The sequence below is a fragment of the Myotis lucifugus genome, unplaced genomic scaffold (assembly GCF_000147115.1).
Source record: "Myotis lucifugus unplaced genomic scaffold, Myoluc2.0 scaffold_0, whole genome shotgun sequence".
NCBI classification, from domain to species: Eukaryota; Metazoa; Chordata; class Mammalia; order Chiroptera; family Vespertilionidae; genus Myotis; species Myotis lucifugus.
The window spans coordinates 33,484,900-33,490,413 of record NW_005871048.1 but is presented as its reverse complement, the minus strand read 5'-3'; the positions used below and the strand labels follow the sequence as shown (position 1 = coordinate 33,490,413).

The following is a 5,514-nucleotide window of genomic DNA, read 5'->3' as shown; positions in this document are numbered from 1 at the left end:
CTCCCAAGAACTGACGGCACTCAATTGTCTAGTACTGGCCTGCCCCGCCGGAGCCTGGGGGCTCGTTCCCCCTAACCCAGAGCTGGCAGCGCGGGGGCGGGGAGGTGGGGGTGGGGACGGGGTGGGAGGGCAGTGGTTTCCTGGCGCACAGCGCGATGTTCCTTAGTGAGTCGCTGAATGGGGAGCGCTGCTGTCCCCTAGCCGATTGGTACTTGTCAGGAAGAAACGCCGAGAGGTGGGAGTGCCTGGGGAGGGAGGCAGGCGGTCCCTGCAGCGAGCGCGGGGAGCTGCCTTTCCGCCCCTCCGCTGCTTTCCTAGCCTGGGCTCTTAGGAGTGGCTGGAGCAGCGGAGCGCTTCAGGAGCCGGTGAATGAGCCCTCCTCCTCTTCCTCCTCCTCCTCGCGGAGTCTCCTCCTCGGTGCTGACGGTACAGTGATATGATGACGATGGGTGTCACAACCCGCATTTGAACTTGCAGGCGAGCTGCCCCAAGCCTTTCTGGGGAGGAACTCCAGGCGGGCGGGCGAAACAGCCGCGAACATTAAGTGCTGCCGTCAGGCGCTGGGACTGGGATCTGTGGTCAGCCCCGCATCGCCCCGCATCTTCCAGCACCGTCCCGCACCGTCCGCACCCGTCCCCCGGCCACCGCGCTTCCTATGTGACCCGCCCGGGCACGCCGAGCCCATTCGCGCAGCTCTGCGGTGAATTGTTTCCCACAAACTGCACTAAGCCGCCTTTCAAGGTAATCACGTTTCTTTTGTTCCCCTTAAAAAAAAAACTTATGGAAAAAAAGCAAGCGTAGAAGAAAGAAATACATTGCAATGGGTAGAAGGCTTTAAGGCAAAGAGAAGTATATGTGGGGCGACGTTAAGAAAATATATGCACTTTAAAAATGCAGGTAACTTTCAGAAGGACGTCTGCAGAGAGGAGTACGGAGGGACCAGGGTGCTGAAAAAGATGCAGACAAAAGAAGCCCGAGGTGGGGTGGGGGTAGAAGTACTAACGGGTTTGGGGGGGATTTGGGGGAAGGGGGGAAGAGAATGGTGAAGAACCCCTAGAAAAGTCGTTGGGTCTTGAGCTGGAGAGGAGACGGGGGACCCTGGTATATCTTGATCTTTTTTTGTTAACCTGCTGAGGCAAAAGTTTGAATGGGGACTCCGAGACTTGCCCACATACAAGTCCCCGAAGCCGCTTTGGTGCGGGCCACCTGGTTCCCGGCCCCTGGTGTGCGGTCAATTCCCTGCGTTCCTGGAAAGCGGCTCCCGGGCAGCTCCTGACAGGGGGACCCGCGCCCCAGCAGCCCGGGACCTGTGCGGACCTGATCCCCCACCGCCCGCAGGCAGTGTGGGGGAGGTCCGGCCCGGGAGGTCCGGGGCCCTGGGCTGCGTCTCCTTGGTGACTTGGGGGCTGTCAAGGCTCTCCCCGGTGCCCCCGGGTTCTTTTGTCCTGCGCGCGGTGCGCAGCGACCCGCCGGGAAGGAGCAGGGGATGGGGGTGGGGTTGCTGGAGCGCCGCGGAGGTCTGGGAGGCGCCTGGGCGGGAAAAGCTCTCCCTGAACCAGCAGGGATGTGCAAGAGTTTATCTCCTTGTGAAGAGCGGAGTGGAGGCTCCCGTCTCAAGGAGCAAACCTGCGCTCCGAGCGCTCCACAGACAAAGGTGGCGCGGGGACTCGAATCTGGAGCCTCCAGGGCCAGCCCTCTCGCCCGGGCCACGGCAGCCCTCCTTTTCCTTCCATCTCCCCACCCCCTCCCAGCTCTCGGCCCTGGTTGAGCAACTTTACTGGCGGGTCCCGCGGCCGCGGAGAGCGAGTGCCGGGAGCCCCCGCGGGACGCCCTCGGCTGAGCGTCCCACCGCCCTGCGGAGGCGTGGGCGCTGTTGGGCGGCAGCCCCGGTGCTTGCGGACTAGGGGGCATCAGGGCTGTCCCGGCTCGCTGTCTGTGTCACTGGGCGTGGAGTGATCAGCGTGTTAGGCAGAGGAGAACGAGGTCGAAAAATAGTGTCATAGCCTAAACTATGTGCTCTGGGATCCAGCTGCGCCGCAGCTAGTCCGGCTGGTCCCGGGGAGATGCTGCGGGAGGGAGGAGAAAGCTCCGCCGAGCCTGGGAGCTGCCCCGCCTGGCGCGCACTCACAGGCAGAAAGGCAGTCTCGCAGCCGGGTCCCTTGTCTCATCTTTGTCTCTCCCTCTGTCTCCATCTTCTCTGCCTCTCTTCCCCTCTCCCAGCCTCGGCTACTCGGTCTCTCTCTCCTGCGTCCCCTCCCCCAAGGCTGACAAATGAATGGCTAGTGTCCCTGCCTCTCGTGTCCGCCGAGGCCGGCCAGAAGGGAGGAGCTAGGAGCGAGGGAGGCGGCGCGCTCCTTGGGATCTGCCCGCAGCGGCGTGCAAAGGACTTGCCGAACCCAGACGTCTAGGAATAGGGCGTTTTGTGGCGGGTGTGGGCGCCCCCTGATGGAGAAATCCAGCAAGGTGGCGAAAAAAGCGAGTGTCTCTTCCTACCCACCCACCCAGTGAAAGGAGCGGTTTTCACAAGGATGGAGGACCTTATCTTCCCCTTCAGTCGTTCGTTTTCTACTTCAGAACCTGCGACATAAATCTAAGGGTTTGCAGGACGCGGGAGGGAGACCTTGCCTATGCAAAGCCCAGAAGTGCCTTCTTCCGAGTCAGTTAGGCCACGCGGCGAGCCTGCAGCGGGGCTCACGAACACACGGAGCCCGGCGGATCCCGGTTTTGGGGGGCTGGGGGCTGGTGCTCAGTTCTGGCCGTCGCTTTAAGAAAGATAATACAGAATGCCTAACTTTTGGAAATGTTACTAAGTCCCATGACCATTTGAACCCAATGCTAGGGCCCCGCCCCAGGACATTGCAGAAGAAGGGTCCCTAATCCAAAGTTGAAACCCCCTCAACTTCACGGCCTCCAAGGAACATGGAAGTTTGGAAGGAGGGTGCCAGAGGAAAAAGGAGGAAGGAAGGGGACAGTGTGGGGAAGGGAAGAAGGCAGGACCGGAGATGGGGCAGAGGCGCGCCAACAGCTGGGAGCGGACGGGCAGGGTTTCTAAGTTTTGGGCTGAATTTCAGGTCTCTTGTTAACGTAGTTCTTTAATCCCACGAGCGACAAGAAACGCGTGCAGGGTGGAAGAGTAGGGGAGGAACTAGCCCCTTAGAGCACAGGGTTTGGGGTGGTCCCCGATGGGCTCAGCCCACGCCGGGGCCGGGGCCGGGGCCGCGACCCGCACTCTTTGCCGCCGGGAGTTCACTATCCGCCGCCACGTGGGCTGGGGCTCAGCTGCGGCCCGAGACGGGTGTGACTTCTCGGCTCCGAGACAGCGGTTCTGCGAACCAGCCCTCCGTTCAGCCTGGAGGCTGGCGGGGCGCCTCCTAGGTCCCCGCCCAGAGGCCAATGGAGCGCCCCCCACCCCCCTCTTCGCAGGACGGAGGCGGGGCGGGCGGGGGAGGCGGGGCAGCTACGTGGTGGGAGCTCCGCGTCTGCACCCCCAGCCCTAAGGTTGTTGGCAACTGTGCTGTAGGCAGCCCGACTCCTATCCAGACGGCGCTAAACACTCCTATTGAAAGACTGGCTTTTTTTTTTCTTCTTGTTTCTTTGGAGCGGTAGGAGGAGTTTTTGCTTTGCGACTGGGAAGAAGGAAAGACCTACTCCAAGCAAACTCTTTTGTACTTGGCAGAAAACTGAGACTCTCCTGCATTAAATACGTTGGGGTCGGTTTAAAGACCACTTTTTGTCGTTGCTACAAGGATAACCACTGTCATACAGAGTTCGTCTGGAATAACAAGCAATTGCCATTTTTTGACAGAACTTACAGAATTCCATGAGCGCAGATACTTTGGGGCTGAGCGGGTGTAGGGGCGGTCTCTGGGCATCAGGGGCCTTAGCCTGTGCGCCCGTCCGTAGTGGGAGCTGAGCGCCTGTTTATGAAATGACTGAACTAGTGACTTGAGGGAATGTGGCGCAGATGAGACGCTGCCACTTAGAGCTGTATTTTAATCTCTCCTGTTTCTTTGCAGGGTTTTAATGGTCTCTTCAATCTCACATGCTGACATCTAATGAACCCCCTTTCTCTTTTTGACTCCTAAAAGCTGTGACGTAGATTATTTTAAGTACTGCTTGGCAATTATGCCAAATCTATCCTGCAAATATTCATATAAAGTATGTGGTGAGTTTAATATAAAAATAGGAAGGCACCCATGGAAGCTACAATGAGTTTGCTGAGATAAGATCGGTCCCCAGTTTGGGCAATGTGTAACTTGGAATGCCAGCATATCAAGCAGAAGGCATCAGAGACTGACTTCTAGTTCTGAGCTCTAAGGAAAGAAAGGAATATTTTACAATTGCATATGTCTGTCTTGACTAATTAATATTGCAAAGGGTTCCAGTGGATTCCAAAGTGATTGAGCAATTACTTCCTCCAGCAGGAAGTCCACAGTCCTTAATCTTCTTTGTGGGTGGTGGGAAGAGGGATGAGAGTCAAGATAATCCTTAAGAATTTATGTAAAAATTCAAAGTTATTGTTTTTCCTTAGTAGATTAAAAAGAAATAAAAAGCTATTCCTACATTATATTTCTGGCTTTTAAAAAATGAAGTTTGAAAAGAATCCTCCTAGATTTACATATGTTTACAGATATAGATTTCTTTTTCTCTACGCTTACAAACGGGAGGGGAATGCTTCTAATATCCTAAGATATCTATATCTGCACCCTTGTAAATTCTTTTTTGGAAAAGACCTAAAGAGCTAAATTAAGGCTGAATATAATTGATATTAAAGACAGTCATTGTTTTCTCTTTCCTCACATTTTATGCTTAAGTACTTCATGGTTAATGATTGGTCACTAATTGAGCATCAGAGCCTTTGAGAACACAAAGATCAACCAAGGCTGTCTCCCAACAGTTGTAAAACTAAGCTCTCCTTTCCTAGTGGGGTTTAAACATGTGTGTTGACCTTATTCATGGGCAAACATACCTAGACACTGTATGTAAAATGGGATTTTACCCTGTGACTGAGCAGAACTTTTCAGGACACATGGTTCATTTGAGGGAAAGAATGAATGACTGTGGTAGGCTATTATTTCACCACCCACCTAGAGAAACCAGTTTGGACTCACAAACCCTCATTGTTGGGGGTTCCTAGCTCTGGTCTAGGAAAACACGCTGATTGTTGCATAGGTCTGTACTTTACCAGAAAACACAAGGCCCATACGCTTTCTGGTTTGGAATCAGAACAAGGGGATGTAGAGATTAATGACTTGGCTGAGCTCCACTTCCACTTCAATGAGTGAATTTTTGCCAGTTTCCTCTGGTAGCCTAGACTTGGTAAATTACATATATATGCATATGTTCTCCAGGGTATATATATTTTTTTACTTTGCTAAGTTCTTATCACTGAATATGCCAGAAGTGGTTATATTTCAGTGGTTAGTGAAAATTACCTTTGTTTAATGTGTTTGTCAATTATGTTTCCTGAAATTCCTCTGGACAGCTCTACAGCTCTATCAGCTATAAAAGGGT

At 54.1% G+C, this 5,514-nt stretch overlaps 1 protein-coding gene across 3 annotated transcripts in view; it reads left to right on the top strand.

Moving 5' to 3' along the window:
- The first annotated feature begins 256 nt into the window (after positions 1-256).
- Positions 257-5,514, top strand: part of VCAN (versican) — a 103,567-nt gene continuing 98,309 nt past the window's right edge. The window contains exon 1 of one of the 3 annotated variants that reach the window (XR_002828122.1): positions 257-741. The gene's annotated coding sequence lies outside the window, so the exon portion shown is untranslated. The remainder of the gene's footprint in view (positions 742-5,514) is intronic. The other 2 variants (XM_006081239.3, XM_014449644.2) reach the window with 2 other exon arrangements.